This window comes from Rhipicephalus microplus, chromosome 3, assembly GCF_043290135.1.
Source record: "Rhipicephalus microplus isolate Deutch F79 chromosome 3, USDA_Rmic, whole genome shotgun sequence".
NCBI lineage: Eukaryota > Metazoa > Arthropoda > Arachnida > Ixodida > Ixodidae > Rhipicephalus > Rhipicephalus microplus.
The window spans coordinates 62,493,055-62,510,712 of NC_134702.1; positions in this window are offsets into that span (position 1 = coordinate 62,493,055).

The window sequence follows — 17,658 nt, forward strand, 5'->3', positions numbered from 1 at the left end:
TCTGTGGCAAACCTGTGTACGTGGATGTCGTCTGCGCAGTGGTCTGGGTGGGAATAAATTGTTCTTGTCTTGCAGGGCTGCTTGGATAAGGCTGCATTATAGTTGTACTGTTCTCTGGTGGAAGTCCTTGCAACGCTGGTGGATACCCACCATTTGCTCTTGGTGCAACTGGTAAAGCAGTATTCTGTGTATAAATTGGTCCCACATCAGTGTTTCTTGAAATTGAAGGCGCTGGTAAGGCTGCATGTGGTTCTGAACTTTCTTGGCTTCCTATTAAAGGTGCCCTATAAGGTGCATTGCTAGTGAACTGTTCTGAAGATATCCTTTGTGGACCTGCGACATGGATGGCTGATGGGCCTGCACGTCGCATAAATGCACCAGATCTCACATCCTGGAATCGCTGTTCAAGTACTGGTGAAAAATACGGCTTTGTTGGTGTGCTGCCGGGACGCAATGCTTGTGGTTGTCCGTTTGTTTGCGTTTGGTGAGCGTGGTACAAGGAAGGCACGCTGCGTACTCGATTTGTTGCATGTCTTGGGCCGAAGACAGACGCTAAGTATCGATGCACAGACGCTGGGGAACTCGCACCATAGGCTTCTAGCTGTCTCATCATTTTTGGTGCAGCGCCGAGGTGGTTTACACTCATACCAATGTTAGGGCCTAAAAAGTACCGCTGATTATAAGTGCTGGCACTCTTACGCTGTCGTTTCTCGGGAACTGGTACATAAGGTATTGGCATAGGCGCTTCACTTGGCACAGATGCAAGCGGAATGTTTCCTTGAAGGCTCGCTCGGTTCTGTGATAGTGGTGCTATCGCGGGAGTTACTGTATTTGGCGCTGCCAGTGTTCGTGAAATTCCGGTCGTTGTTCCCATTGACGCTATTTGAGGTGGCAGCTGAGAGTTTCTACTCTGCCCGGTGGTTCCAATATTTGGCGTTTCGAGCAATGGGCCGTGAGCAAGGACTTGTCGGCTTTTACGCTCTTCAGCAGCTTTATAAGGTGGATAGAATTGTTCTTCGTATGGCTCTAATCCACTAGTTTCCTTGAAAATTCCACTCGTTTGCCTTAATGGTCCTGCAAACGCCTTTGCAGCCTGTCCTGCTAAATTACGTGACTGCTGAATCAGAGATTCATTTTCTCGCACCCCTGCCATGACATTTCTAAGGCTTCTTTCTGAATTCCTTGAGCTAATAAGGGCAGGCGTATTGGCCATTCCTCTTGCTCCAACGAGTGAACGCTGCGCTGCGCTTGCCCAAGAGGATTTGGTAGGTTTTCGGGATCGCGGGTCAATGTATTTCACGCTTTCTATTCTTTGGAAAAGCGCTGGTGGGCTTGCTCCTGTTGCCCGGGAATCATATCTTTGCCTTTCACTAAGCTTTTTAATTCCTTGTTCAAGAAACTGGGGCGTTATTCTTCCAATACCCTGTTGTGTGCTGTGATAAACCTGGCTGCGCATTGCATTGTTTATTTGCGACCCTCCTCTCAAACTGTGCCTAGAAGTCAAGCTTTCTGATGCGCTCTTCGCCGTCGCTTTTTTAGTTGACTCACTAAGAACATCACCTAGCATTGGCTTCGCAAAACCAGTTGTTGTTGACGAAGTTTTCGCGGGAAAAGACTCATCTCCGTTTGCTCTGTCTTGCCGTTTCTTTCCGGTCTTTGTCACTGGATATTTTCCCACTGTTTCCTTGACAGTCATTCGGAGTCCAGAACTTTCGTTCGACACACTCCTTCTTTCATTGGCTTCTCTAACAGGATTGGGCGCTGAGAGTGATTTGTTGTTGCCTTGTTCATACTTATAGTACTTCAGCGGTGTGGTCAGTGATTTCGAGCTTGTCAATTTCGTGGTAACTTTTACACTTCGGCTTTCTTTTTGACGCAGCACTGCTCTTTTGCCCTTAAAAGGCATTGAATCCGTAGCAGCGTTCCTTTCCGTATGGTTCCATTTGCTGCTTGACTTCGCGACAAGCGGTATCTCGGAAATCGATGGCGCAATCCGCGGTGACTGTTGGCTCGAGACATTCTGCTTTGATTGATTTTGCTCTGGACTAATAGTTTTCGTCAGTGGCAACTTTCTATTGAGTTTGGATACAACAGTGGCGTTGGAAGAAGTGCTCACGTTGACACCAATATTGCGTTTCACTTCACTTAGCGTTTGATTTCCTCCGATGCTTGCGTTAGTTACACTTTCGTAGCCCCGAGAAAGCTCCACATCACGCCGATTTGGATGTCCTGGCTCGCTGTTGAGAAACTCTAACCCAAATATTGTTTCTTGTTGTCCTTCCTTTACTATACCGGCACTGCTTTTTAGCTCAGGTGGAGAGGTTTTTGCGGAAGACCCAGTCACCTGAAATATGTTAGAAACACTTTTTAGACGTGGTTTATACTAAACAGGCAGTATTTAGGTTAGTATGCAGGGTGAGAAAGATGAAAAATCTCCAAGCACGACGTGTCGTTCGAGACAACGTTTCGACTCTCGTTGCTTTGAAGTTGAAGTAAGCGAAACCACTTGTCGAAACGCTCACTCTAACGACATTCCCTGTTGGTAAATTTTTCATGCCGCATACACAATCGTTTAATATGCATGAGCAGTGAGCGTATCACCTGCGGCGCTAGAGGGCCATGCTGTGGTAATGAATTCTGTGACACCTTGTTTTCCGGCGAGCCGCCGATCCTAGGTAGCAGTGCTGAAAAACAGCATAAACATATTCAGCATAACGACAATGATGGGGATGTGCTTTCAAGACTTAGACAGGGCTGGGACAGGTATATATGCGCTGTGCGTGTTCGGTCTCATCTTTTCTCTCGTCATCAAACAACACTCACATTTTAATCATCCAGTATTTCTCTGATGCCGATAAGGAAGTGCTGTTTAGACAGTACTTATCAGTTCTTACCTAAGGTACTGATAAGCAAATGATGGTTACGAAGTTTAACCAAAGTTTAGCTCGGATGTTGCGTTCTTATGAATGAAATGCAATTTGAAACCCTTGTCAGTGCGCACATTAGATAGTCAAGCACAATGACTAGTACAGTGAGTATGTGTATTCAGAAGGCATTCGTTTTGTGAAATTTCAACCGACACTACACACATGTTCAATTATCAAAATTAGGTCAAGACTTGCCATGAAGGTTGATTGTCTTGTAATTATTTACTGCGACGAGGAGTGTAGTTTGAGGGAAGTTATTCACCATGAACTAATCATGTTGTAAGACAAGAGGTGGTGAAAGGTTTGGAGGCAGCCCTACCAATGATTACAGGGCAGCGGCTTCCAAAGTTTTCGCCACTATTTTTTGCTTGTCAGTAAGCTTGGGCACCACACTTTAAGAATTTGTTTATACTTTTTTTACTATCAAACCATTTCTTTTGGCATTTATATCGGTATCTATCTATCTATCTATCTATCTATCTATCTATCTATCTATCTATCTATCTATCTATCTATCTATCTATCTATCTATCTATCTATCTATCTATCTATCTATCTATCTATCTATCTATCTATCTATCTATCTATGTAGCCGCCCACGTCTTGGTGCTCCAGTGATCACCCACTTAACTTGGGGTAAACTAAAATTAGTATGGAAACATAAGATGGTTTGACGAATACGACTCGCTTTTAATGACATGAATAATGTCACAATCTCGTTACATATGTCGTCACTTCCCGCAAGACAACAGCACATGCCCGCTGGTGTGTATGTTTTACTGGTATGCGGGTATGTGCCACAGGTGATTGACACTTCATATCTATCCAGACATGGTGACAGCACACATAGATAATTTTATCTCGTAAGTGTTAAGAGAAAGCTGACATCAGCTGTGTTTATCTGACGAATGTGAAGAAAAAATGATTGGCTCTAGCTGGAATTGAACCCCAGCATTCCGCATGACAACCAAGTATTCTACGACAAAGTCACTCCAGGTCTCGCAAATGGGTTTCAAATAGAGCGTGATGTTGGTGAACTGTTAACCGGGAAGGCTGTGATGGATATGCTATTTTATAAACATTTTTATACACATTACATATGTACTCCTATGATGCAGCCGTGTCGTAGGTTCAAGATCAACTGTAGTTAAGCGCAGTGCGCTGAAGGTGAGTAACAGTTAATATTTATCACGGAACTACGTGAACAGACATCGGTAATATTAATTCGAGAGCGTTAAGACAAATTATTGCCTATCCACGAAGTGAATTACGAAGAGTGGGTGAAGCCATGTGTTATAAGGTCGAAGTGTCCATAGAGGACACTAGGATTACTAAGGTCTATAGTGTTTCCGTTGAAGGGACTGACTGATATAAAACACGCAAAGATGAACGGACAGACGCACGGATGGATGAACAGGTGAACGTATGCAAGAACGGGAGGCCACATGGACTAACGAAGAGAAGGGATGATGGGTAGATAGATAGACGGATGAATGGACGCACGAACAGATGGATGCACGGACAGATGCATCGATGAATAGACAGATGGATTGTACGGATGATCACATATAGTGCTGTCGTATAGTTGATTAAACATGAAGTCGGTAGTTTACACGTGTGTTCTAAACTTTTGTAGTGCAGATGTTGTTTCGGTTCGGGTTTCGTGGGGCATGATGAATACCAACTAGGTCTGCCCCTAAAGAGCCTCGCCGCTAAAATCTGAGATCAGCAACGTTGACCAAACGAATGTACAAAATAATTATCATACTCGCAGCAGGAAGCGAACCCCAGAATTATGCGTGGCGATCACATATATACCACGAGATCACCCCAGGTCTCGGAAGTGTTGTTGAAGTAGACCTCAATATTCACAAAATGTCAATTGTAGTTGCAGTGCTGGAAATCCAATCATATGAACAGTACATACGTACTCCTATCATACAGCAGTGAGTCGGGTTAACGACAATCGTAGTAAAGCGCCATCCACTGAAGCTCATTTATCTAGCAGTGTCCAGAGCCACCATCCTCGCTGGCACAAGTGCTACATGTCAGCTTGTGTTGCTAATACCAATGTTGCTGTAAGTATCTTTTCGCAACTGTGAACACGCGACCATTTGACATATGTCTATGTGTAAAACATTTGTACATATCTTTAGCATCAATTCGTAACTTTTCGGTTCATTAAGAACTTACTACACAGTAACCTTTCTTCCGCATGGTTCATATTCCCAAGATTCCCAAGATACGTTGAATCCCAAGATATATCGATTCCCAAGATACGTTGAATCTGCCCAATTCTTTTTTATATATCTTTTGGTTTCAGCGAGAAGCCATGTGTTTCCAATGGAGCAGTTTGCTTGCTACCTTCATTTCTCGGTAGCTGTTTATGAACTTAATTCGTTGATTTTCGAACATTTCCTCATCATTTTGTTGTGACATGTGCGTATAAGCGTGTCTTTGCATATATGTGCCCGAGTGTTCTATTTTTTATGCACTGATTTGTATGCTTTAGTTTAAGACACGCGTTCTAGTTTCACTCGAGGGCTAAGAGTAGCCGGCGCCATAATTGTGCGCCAACATCTCTTTATATATCATATCAATAAAAGAAATGTGCGCAACAGTGCACGAGTGCAAGCACATACAGCTTCCTGAACCCATTACACAAACCAACGCAAATCCTTGTCAGATATAAATAAAACATTACTGAAATGTTGCCCCGCCGCGGTGGTCTAGTGGCTAAGGTACTCGGCTGCTGACCCGCAGGTCGCGGGTTCAAATCCCGGCTGCGACGGCTGCATTTCCGATGGAGGCGGAAATGTTGTAGGCCCGTGTGCTCAGATTCGGTGCACGTTAAAGAACCCCAGGTGGTCGAAATTTCCGGAGCCCTCCACGACGGCGTCTCTCATAATCAAATGGTGGTTTTGGGACGTTAAACCCCACATATCATGATCATTACTGGAATGTTGTGAACATAGGAAGCGTAATAACACGCATCAGTTTGTAATGTGCTTCTCTCAGCACGGGACGAGGTGATAACTCAATAATGTCAAGGACTAAGGATGAAATGTCACACTGCCCCAGAGGAGGGTGAGAGTGGTTTCTGCTGGCGTCAAGAACAATAAATGAAGAAGGACCACAATAAAACTCGTGGTTTATACCGCGAGCTTTTCTGCGTTTATTTGTCATTCCGAATGAAACACATCAGATGTAAAGAGAGCGAGATAATCTGGCTTGCTACCGCACACCTGATGTGAGAGTGGGGAAAAGGGCGAAAGGTGCTAGAAAAGCACGAGGAATACACAAAAATAACACACAAGCACACAATCGCTGATCTTTTCTGCTCATGGCAACACTTGGCATTTTTCAGTTGTTTTTTGGCCAGCTTCTTCTTACTAAAACTGCCCTGATTCATTTCTATCGGTTTTAGTGTGACATCTGTGTGGATCGCATTATAATGTTCTCGCCACAATAAACAACAACCTCGAATGTTGTCAAGTTGGCTAGAGCTGTTCTACCGTAACTTGTTCTACCGAGATATATTCTGTGGCACTAGGATCCTAACTACACTGTTTTAAATCACCCGTGCTCGTTCGTTATGATTGTGTTTTTCGTGATCATATACCCTTCTTTGCATAAATCAATTTTTCCCCAGCAGGTAATTGTACCACTCTTGTGCAAAACCCACTAGTAATAAGGGATAATAAATTATATACCGCGCATCGCTTTAATAGGGTCACTGTTGTCCATGTGACCATGTGGCCTTTATTACAAGCATGGCCTCTCAGATGAACGTTTTTCAATATTCATTGCCAAATGACGACGATTTACTTTAAATTAGTTTTTAAACTCTTACCTACTGTTCATGGCCTGCCTAGTTGAAGAGGTCATTAAGGCATAGGTGGGTGATTTTGGAGCTACAAAAGACGTACGCATCTGAGAGGCAGGCGAGCGTGCATCTGTCGTCTGTCTTTCACATCTGTACGACTTTTGTAGCGCTAAAATCACTATGGTATATAATCGCCTACTTGCCCAACGAGAAGTTCGTATTAAGGCATGAGTAACACGCGAACGAAAAAAAAACAAACAGAAGAGATGCAGATGCAACATTTCATGATGAACATATATAACCACATAAGCTACGTAAAACTACTTGTAAAAAGAATGAATTCAAGTTTAAACGCACGCCACTAGGAGACGAAAAAAAAACGAAGTGAATATTTGCAAACTTTGGTACAGTAGAGCTGCTTCTGTTCTGCTAAAAAAATTGTGTAAAACGCCATGAATTCTCAATGACTGTTTGTGCAAACTTCCTGACAGGAAATGTTCACATATAATCAATGCTAGGTGAAATTCAAGTAGCCGAGTAAAGTGCCTTCTTATGAAACACAAGAGCCCTCTAGGCAGAAAAAAAATAGTTTGACAAAAATTGCAACTAAAGCGGCTGAACTTTGAAGAGAGAAAGCAAAATATAATTGAAAGAATGACACTATCGACGTTTCCAAAAAAATCAATATCGTCATTGCCATTTCGCAAACTCATGCTAAATATGGCTGAGTCCCATTCGCTAAATCAACACATATTTTTCCGTCTATTTGGGCGTGCCATCTTTCAAGATCATGTGACGTGTATGTGCAAATGGTCAACCACACTTAAAAAAAATAAAAAAAAATTGCCTGAGTGATCAGTATCTTCATGAAGCACCGTATGAGACACGTTTTTCCGGTGACGTAGATAAAATGTTCAAGTCAAAGCCGCTGAAATATCAATCTAGCGTTTTCTGTAGATGCAGACGACCGTGTCCCCTGCACTGACCAACCACGCAGTGCGGTCGTTTAGAGACGTCACTGACATTCACCGCCGTTTCGTCTCAGCAATGAACTCTCTGTCTTTTTTTTTTGTGATCGTTTCTTTAGGCAGAGGTGATCACTTAAGTCAGCTCTGACCTATATTCTGCAGCCGCTCAGGATTTGTGCGTGTTGATGCGCAGTCTTAAGGACAATTCTTTTTCGAGTCATTTGTCTTCCTCACTGTCACCGCTGCCTGACCTCTACAGTTTGCGCTCGGCCGTCGGAACTCTTCTGCGTCAACCTTCAGCATAACCTGAGTCCACTGCCTCAAGAAAACAAACCGTGACGACATTTGGAGCGACCGATGAAAGGCGACACTGACCCGTCGACGCCTTTTGTGCGTTGGCGGCGGATTATAGTTGCTGGCTGAAAACGTACGGTGAAGGAAATATCACACGTCTGCGCAGATGGCTTGGACGAAGGCGACGTGGCGAAAACTTGCACCGTGTGAAGCATGGAGCTTTCAAAGCTGACGTGTCAGATTTAAAGGAAACTTGGGAAATTGAATGCTTCCGTACAAAACTGAAGTAAAAGCAGTGTGATCAAAGTGCTTGAAATATTTACCAGACTGTGTATACGCAGGGCGAAAATTCTACACACCTTCGTTACACGCTTGCAGACACCTCTGTTATCCTAGTCACACAAAGTGTTATCATACGTAAAAATTTCCGAGCAATAGATGTATTCAAATTCAGTGCATTGTGGTGTATGCGGCGAATTTTACGTTTCATGGACCGAGAAGAGCTTTCGGTTCAAAAGTTAAGCCTTTGCACATATCCAGAAGACATGGCGTATAAAAAAAAGGACAACGTGATAACTTTATTGCCTAAAACTTTGCAACATTCCTCTCTTAATTCGCATGAGTTGTTATCTTTTTTTTGTTACGCTGCCGAAGTTGACATACAGAGTTCATTTAAAGAAATTCTTAACAATTTATAGGGTGATATTCTATTTTGGCAGATTTGCAAGCATTCCCAACGAAGTAATTGCTTTGCTACGCATTAGAAATTTTCTGTGGTGTGAACGTGTGCGCATGTCGTTTTTTCTTCATCTTTCTCTCTATATGTGTTTTATATTTCGCCTCCCTCACCTTACAATACCTCCATTATAGGGTAGCCATAAGGATGCTCATTTTGGTTGAACTCCCTGCCTTTGCTTTCATCATCCCTTTACCTGCGTGTAAACTTACACCCTTTTACATGGCAAAGATAAACAGAAATCGTCACCTAAAAGTGTGACTATCTGTATATAAAAATTGAAACGGCTCCATATACGTATTCGACGTACTTACATGCATATTAAGCAGCGCTGAGCTCTGTTTTTTGTTTGATGTCATTGCTGAGGCGCTCATGAATAAGCCCCCCATCATACTACAGGAACATTCCAACTGGAATGAATATTGAAGGTACTTTATAGATGGAAGTGGCTCTTAGATGCCAAGAACGGAAATGGTACTCGTAATACTTGTAACTGTGAAAATATATCAGCCAAACATGAAATTTATTCCGAAGAGATAAGCGTACTGTATGAAGTGTGCAACTTAAACACCTGCAATTAAGATTATGATACACTAGTGTTTACAAATAAGGCGCAAGCTATTGCATTTGTGAACCACAGAGCAAAGGGCAACTAATAATTTTTTACTCTACTGATATCCTTTTTTTTTACTTTCGGAACACTTCATGGAGCATAAACGTCTACTCGTCATTGTAACTTTTAGTAGTTGAAACCTGTGCCTAAACTGCACAATGCAGCGCAAGACTTTGTCACTCGGTGCTGTCCCTTCAGCTATTAATGCGTTTCTTACAGTAGCCGCCATTTGTGAACGTAATGATGTAGCAATATTAGTATATTTATGCGTTGAAGATTAAATATTAGCTATAGGGCCTTGGAAACTACTACACTGCTTCCTATTTGATACCTTCGATTGCTACTATGACTGTTGTCTTGCCGCAAATGCCTAAATGTTAACGGCCCATCGAATACGTGGCCACGATAACTACATCTCAGTGCGAACCAGCGCTTCTGTTTCTTTTTTTTTTTCTGAATTTTCTGAGTTCGCATATGCTCTTTCAATGCCAAGAGGAAGGAACTTTTGAGCTCAATGCTCTCTTCTTTCGACAGCTATTTCTATGTGTGCGTTGACAACTGCTCTTTTATTTCTGTCGTCACCTCTTCGTGCGCAATTAACTGATTAGAGCATATTATAAATCACTGTTACACAAAAATAACCTATCTGTATAACCTCTTCCTCATCGAGTACCTGTCTAATGCTTTACAACAGCAACGTTTCTTTAACTGCAAAACTCTGAACAGTTGACAAATAATAATCTACGCTATACGACTGCTGAAATTGTGGCTGCTGACTGTTCAGTGAAAAGGCAGTGGTAGGCTTTCGTCAAGCTGACCCTACGAATAACGGCTACTTCTGTCAATAACTGTAATGGTGGAAAATATAAATATTACAACTATTATTATTATTAGTAGTAGTAGTATAGTAGTAGTAGTAGTAGTAGTAGTAGTAGTAGTAGTAGTAGTAGTAGTAGTAGTAGCAGTAGCGGTGGTAGTAGTAGTAGTAGGAGGAGGAGGAGGATGGGAAGGAGGAGGAAAAGTAAGACGTCCCTTTAAATCCGAGAATGGCATAGCTGTATGCCGTTCAGTTACATCGACTCAGTCTCTGCACTGAAAATAGGCTTCTGCGAAACATGTGTAAGGAAAACGTTACGGATTATGAACTCTTCATAATAGTAGTTGTGAAGACTAGAGGGAGCAAATAAATATATTGCCTTTCTTGTAAAATGTGTATGATGTAACAGCCTTTGCAGGTGAAAAAAAACTGCACCCAGTATCTTGAAAAGGCTACAGCGTTGGCGAATATAGTTTTAAGACCTTATCTATGTCAGAACTGTTGGTCATGTTTGTATTGTCTCTGATTTTAAACTTCTAATTGACAGAGTAGCTGACTGGAGCCCTCGATTTCAATCAATTATTGTAGACACCTTCTAAGAAATTGTAGTATACATCTACGTTGAGCATGTTGCGGTTCAAGTATGGAAACTTTCTGGAATAAAGCCCTAATTAGGTTCATGTTTACTCAGTAAGAATTCCAAGTCTGTCATGACAGAGCATGAAATCTCACATGACTCTCTTTTCTGTCTCAACATGTTACATGCTCTGTGAAATTAATACGTAATATTTAATTTACTGGATACTTAGGCTTTCTATAGTTTATTGTTTAGTAGTTAATGTATCTGCAAGAGCGTCACCAAATTGAAGCCTGCGTGCCACTAAATTTTATGTTCAAATGTGAAGAATTGAACTGTTGCTCACCGGTCAGTAGGCCGAAAAGAACAGTGGCAGTTATTGCCATGCTGCGTGTGACATCCTCCGCCTAGTTTAAGGCTTTCACACCTTCGATCAGGTGAGGCTTCATCAGATTGACGAAGATCTAAAGCATTCATCATTATTTCCTCTGACATCATTTGTCCCTTTATGGCCTCTTCGGGATTCAGCTCATTGTTCTTTTCTCGATTAAAAAAAACTGAACGCGGAATAAAAAAATCATCCTACTGCAAATAAATTTTACTTTCATGCGGGAGGGTTTAAAATCGGAGAAACATATTTCCATTTCTTTTGTGCCATGTATTTTTTATAGTTTGTGATTACCACAAAGGGAAGCGATCTGAAGTATCATGTGCTTCATGTACTATGGGGAATCAGTTAGGTGTACCTCTAAAATGAACAAACGCAACACCTTTGAAATATGACCATTTATTTAAATACTCTCAATGCCATTAACGGCGTTACAGAGAGGAGTGGTTACAAGTTAGAGATGGCAGTCTTGAATGATGCATGATCAGGGTTGCTGGCGATGGAGGCAGGAAGGTGGTTCCATTCGGATGAAGTCTTCGGCACGTAGGAGTGGAAGTATATGTTGGTATGGCAGAGTGGCACATGGACTTTGAAGTTATGGTCGATGCGAGATGAAACGTAAGAAGGTGACGAGAACAATGTGCCCTTTATTTCAGGATTCATAAAAAAAAATTTTGTGAAAGAGACAGAGTCGGGCCTGTTTCCTCCTGTTAGAAAGGGTAGGAAGGTCTAGAGAATTTTTAATTGATGAGATGCTAGCGGTACGGCAGTAATTAGCGACAATGAAGCGAGCTGAGCGATTTTGGATGGCTTCCAGTGCATTAACAAGTGAACAAGAATGAGGATCCCAGATTGATGAGGCGTATTCGAGTTTAGATCTGACTAGTGTTTTATAAAGAAGAAGTTTTAATGAAACAGGTGCTAATGAAAAGTTACGGCGCAGGAAGCCGAGAGTGCGGTTAGCATTGTTAATCACATAACTGACATGATTATTCCATGTTAAATTGTTATCTATGTGAACACCAAGATATTTGTAAGTATTGACAGACGACAACAGAAAATTAGAAATTGAATAAACAGGGCTAGTGCAGTCAGTACTTCCTCGAGAGATCCTCATTATTTTGCACTTGCCAATATTTAGTTTCATTGACCAGAGTGAGCACCAAGATGTAATGTTGTCAAGATCAGATTGGAGTAGTGATGAATCCTGAGAGTTAGTTATTATGCGGTAGATGACACAATCGTCGGCAAATAGCCTGATTGTTGATGTAATGCTGGATGGAAGGTCATTAATATAAATTAGAAAGAGTAAGGGTCCAAGGACAGAACCTTGCGGCACACCAGAGATTACTGAACAATTGCGTGAGTCATGATCGTTAGCTGTTACATGTTGGGTTCTGTTAGATAAGAAGCATTCGATCCATCGTAATGTGTTTGAGTCAATATTTAGCATGCTTAGTTTTAGTAGGAGTAAACGGTGAGAAACGGTGTCAAAAGCTTTTTGAAAATCAAGGAAAATGCAATCGATAATGGAGCCAGTGTCAGAAGCTGAAAATAAGTCGTTGGTGAAGAGAAGTAGTTGGGTTTCACATGAGTAGTGTTTCCTAAAACCATGCTGACTGTTGTGAAAGAAGTTATTTTCTTCGAGAAATATAATTAAGTTAGAATAGATTATGTGTTCGAGAAGCTTACATGGAATACTAGTCAAAGTGATGGGCCTGTAGTTAGAAGGATTAGATGAGTCACCTGGTTTAGGCACAGGAACCACCTTCCCCGCCTTCCAGTCACTGGGCAATGAGGCATTTTGTAATGACTGTGAAAAGAGCTGTGAAAAAATGACTGAACAATAAGTGGCAGTTTGTTTGAGAAATTGGGGAGCGATTCCATCTATGCCAGGTGCCGAGGCTTTCATTTTTAATATGAGGTGAAATAGCCCCAATTGATCAATGATGATTGGTTCCATTCGGGGATATCCAGGATCGGCTTGAATTGGTAAATGATTGGAGTTGTCAACGGAAAATGATTTTTTAAATACGTCTTGCAAAGCCTCGCAGCACCTGTCACTTGCAATCGCCAAACCAAGTTCGTCACAAAGATCAATGTTCTTATTTTTTGGACCATTTACTAGACACCAAAACTTACGAGGGTTAGACTGTAGAAGAGAGGGAAGGGTATCGCTGAAGAAACTATGTTTAGCAACTGCATAAGCTTTTTTGTATTCTAATGTTGCGTTGTGATAAGCCGCCCATCTCTCCGTGGTGTCAGATGATGAAGCGCTGCGGTAAAGTCGTTTTTTTTTATTACGTAAGCGAAGAAGTGCTGATGTGAACCACGGAGAGCGGAACGCCGTTCGAACAGTTCGTAAAGGAACATAACAATCTATAAGTGAATTAAACTTATTTTTGAACGATACCCAGTTCTCCTCTACAGTATTATCAGCGGCACATGCAATGTATTTTTCAGTGAAAACTTCCAACTCAGTACATATAGATGCATAATCAGCTTTCGCATAATCTTTTATAACTTTAGTTGCGTGCATAGGACGCTGTGGTTGCATTGCGCAGGTGAAGTGTACAATGCGATGATCACTAAGCCCGGGTAGGTAGTGAATCGATGAAATGACCGAAGGATTAGTTGTGAAAACCAAATCAAGTATATTTGAAGAAAATGCTGTGATGCGCGTGGGTTCATGGATTACTTGGGTTAAATTAAAATCATTGCATATGTTTAAAAAGCAATTACCTTCCGCTGAAAGACAGCTAGCCGTTCCATCCCCACTGCCCCAAGTAACTTCTGGGAAATTAAAATCGCCCATGACAAATATATGAGAATTTGGGTACCTGACAGAAACTGCGTGCAAACAGTCATGGAAGTTTTCGCAAAAGTCTGAGGGGCAGCGAGGCGGTCGGTAGCAAACGCACAAAATCACGTCCTGATACGCAAATCGAACGCACGCGCATACGATTTCTAGTGGCGAACTTATGGGAACAATATGAGAGGAAAATCTATCTGATATCGCGATAAGAACACCGCCCCCTGTTCTTGTTATTCGATCTGATCTGTAAAAATTGTAGGTGTTTTTGCAGTGTAAAACCTCAGTGTTGCGAATTTTACTTGACAACCAAGTTTCCGTTAACACTACTATGTCCGCAGAACAGTCATCAATTATAGAAGATAACTCGTCACGTTTACTTAGCACACTTCTAATATTTGTAAACAAGACTGAAACTGGTTCAGGTGTTGTGGCACGTTTAGTAGGTTGGGATTGCTAGGAAGAGGGAAGAACACTGCTAGGAATATTGGTACTTGAAGGGGAAAGTGAAGAAGTAAATTCACGGGTAAGTTCACAAACGCTGTCGGTTTGACTGCAGTAAACGAAGCATTTTTTGTTAATGAATAACTTGTTGTAACGCACTGCAAACTGTTGACCAGTCGACTTTCCGTACTCGTACAATTTTTTACGCGTGTTCCTAGTTTCTTTGCAAAAATCTTCACTTAAGCTGACACCGATACCTTTTAATTTGGCCTTATTTGCCATAATGCTTTCCTTAACCTTAAAATTAGAAAGCTTTACAATTACAGGACGGCACTTCTTATTTGCGTATGAACCAAGCCTATGCGCACGTGAAATGGCATCGGTCGGCAGTTGGAGACCTAGAGTGGACATAATCTCGCGAACCTTATCTTCGGACTGCGACCATGTTTCGGCTGCAGCATCAGGTATTCCGAAGAATAGAAGGTTTTCTCGCCGTGACCTATCCTCGAAATCATCTAGGCGTGAACGTAATTCAGCGTTCGCCCCACGAACAGTATCACTTATAGTTTGCTGCAGGTTACTTGGAGACATTTTGTCGAAGGAATTTACACGAGCTTCTACAGCAACCAATCTTGAGTTAATATCTGACACAGTTTGCTCCAAAATCGCCTGACTGGACTTCAATTCATCAAGAACTGTTTTTAATTCTTTATGGCGTGCGTCAACGTGCGCATTAATTGCCTTCACGACTTCAGCCAGCTCATCAGGAAGACTAGAAGAATTATTGGGACCTGGATTGGATTCGACGTCACCACTCAAAAGCAATAGTTTCACAACATGAACACATTCGCAAATACATAAAAAAAGTACACTTGGGCATGGTACAAGCAGCAGACACAGGTTGTTTGACTTTTTAGAGTGGCATGAGTGAAATTTACCAACCTGGAGTAGAAGAAAAAACGGGTTCTTAGTCGACTGCATAGCTGCTGCTCGACCATGCCCACTGAAGTCGCGCGGGGGATGACGGCTGCTTATAAACTTGTGGCTGGGTGATGACGATGCTGATGAGCATTCGGAGATTATCGGAGTGACAACAGGCAGGCTTGTTGTGCTATCAAACACGGGGCACTGCCAAGCATGATTCCAAGCCGAAGAAGAAGACTGCAGAAGCGTTGGCGGTCCGCCCTGAACAACATGCACCCGTGACGCGAGGCACCACGAAGAGAACCTCGCCGTGTCGTTCCAGTTGGAAGCGCCCTTCGAAGGTAGGTGAAAGCCGTCCGTTAGAGCTTCTTTGCAGGGGGCGGAAGCCAGCATCGTCAGCAACTGGAGTAGAAGAAAAAACGGGTTCTTAGTCGACTGCATAGCTGCTGCTCGACCATGCCCACTGAAGTCGCGCGGGGGATGACGGCTGCTTATAAACTTGTGGCTGGGTGATGACGATGCTGATGAGCATTCGGAGATTATCGGAGTGACAACAGGCAGGCTTGTTGTGCTATCAAACACGGGGCACTGCCAAGCATGATTCCAAGCCGAAGAAGAAGACTGCAGAAGCGTTGGCGGTCCGCCCTGAACAACATGCACCCGTGACGCGAGGCACCACGAAGAGAACCTCGCCGTGTCGTTCCAGTTGGAAGCGCCCTTCGAAGGTAGGTGAAAGCCGTCCGTTAGAGCTTCTTTGCAGGGGGCGGAAGCCAGCATCGTCAGCAACTGGAGTAGAAGAAAAAACGGGTTCTTAGTCGACTGCATAGCTGCTGCTCGACCATGCCCACTCATATTTGTAAGGTTCCTCGCCCTTTCCTTGCCGCAAAGCGTGCACGGACTTTCGAGTTTGGTGCCAAAAGAAAGACCACAGTTTACTTCAAGTATAGTTCCTTCGCGGTGTATTCGACATTTTTTTGTAATAATGCGCACAGCCACAAGGCTTTAATGATGTCATTCGCATTTTCCGGATAGCGGGCATTCTCTGTACTTTCAGTTCACAAAATGTGTAGTCTAGCATTGCGCCCATATAAGTTAGTGTATCTTTATTTTAAACATTCCGTTATTTGAATTTCAATTTCCTTTATTTTTGGCGAGCAGCCCGGCAAAAACATGAATGAAGCTTCTAAACACTGCACAGTACATGAATGACCGATAACAGCCCTTACGCCATCAATATGTGAATGTCTTGGGGACCTTTAAAACACATACTTTCACTTAGAGGAAATCCCGATGAAACACAAATATATTACAAAAACGCAAAAGTATGCGCATCTGCTGCAGCTGTCAAAATAATGTTGCATACTAAAAATGTTAGTGACTCTTGACCAAACGTTCTATTAAAAATTGCAACACGAGTAAGGACGTGGGATCAAATATTTAAAATTTTTCACGCAAAGTAAGACGAAGTTTCAGCTGAAGCTATATTATAGGGTGGTTTTGTGTCTTTTAGGATCATAGAGCTCACTGATTTATATTATTTAGGTGAGACTTTGCTTTGGCAAAACTTTTTTATTGGTCTTGCAACACAAAACTTAGTGGCACAGTGAATCATTCTTATAGTGTGCATTAGTAAATACTTTCTTCTCTCTAAGGTCTTGGCTGATGGGTGTGCTTAATTATATCTTCGCCCCCATTTGATCTAGTGCGTGATATTTATTAGGGCTTACGTTTGAAAGTTGCTGCTTACTGATTGCTCCGGCTGTTCTTTACTTGGTTCCAATGATTTAAATTCACTTTCCAGTTTCGTTTTAAAATGAAACTCTCTTCATTTCGTCACACTCATTCACCTTTGCTACAAAATTCGGGCAGATAGCTGCTGTCTAGTCGAGTACACAAGACGTCCGGCCGCTATGACTACAATTTGAGAGAATTGTACTTAAGTCACATTCTATTGTCCATCATAGCTAAACCTGTTTAGCATCTAGCCCAGGGTGCGGATCAGGCAGGAATGGCCGCACCTTTATTCTATGCAGCAGGACCTCGTGTGAGACTTGCATGGCTTTCCTGATGTTCAAGCCACTTTTAATTAAAACGACCATCTAATATATCAACGTTCTGTTTGATGTCTTGCCCTACTGAAGTCCTCAAAGGAAGACGCACGTAGGGCTGTCCCAGAATAGTGTAAAATGTCTCTGTATTAGAAGTTTGGTTGAATCTAGTGTAAAGACTTGAGCCTTGAAATAACACATGCACACACACGTCCAGACGCACGATTTTCTTTTATTACTGTATATTGTTTGTGGTCCCTGTATTCTTCATTTAGTTCATGGCT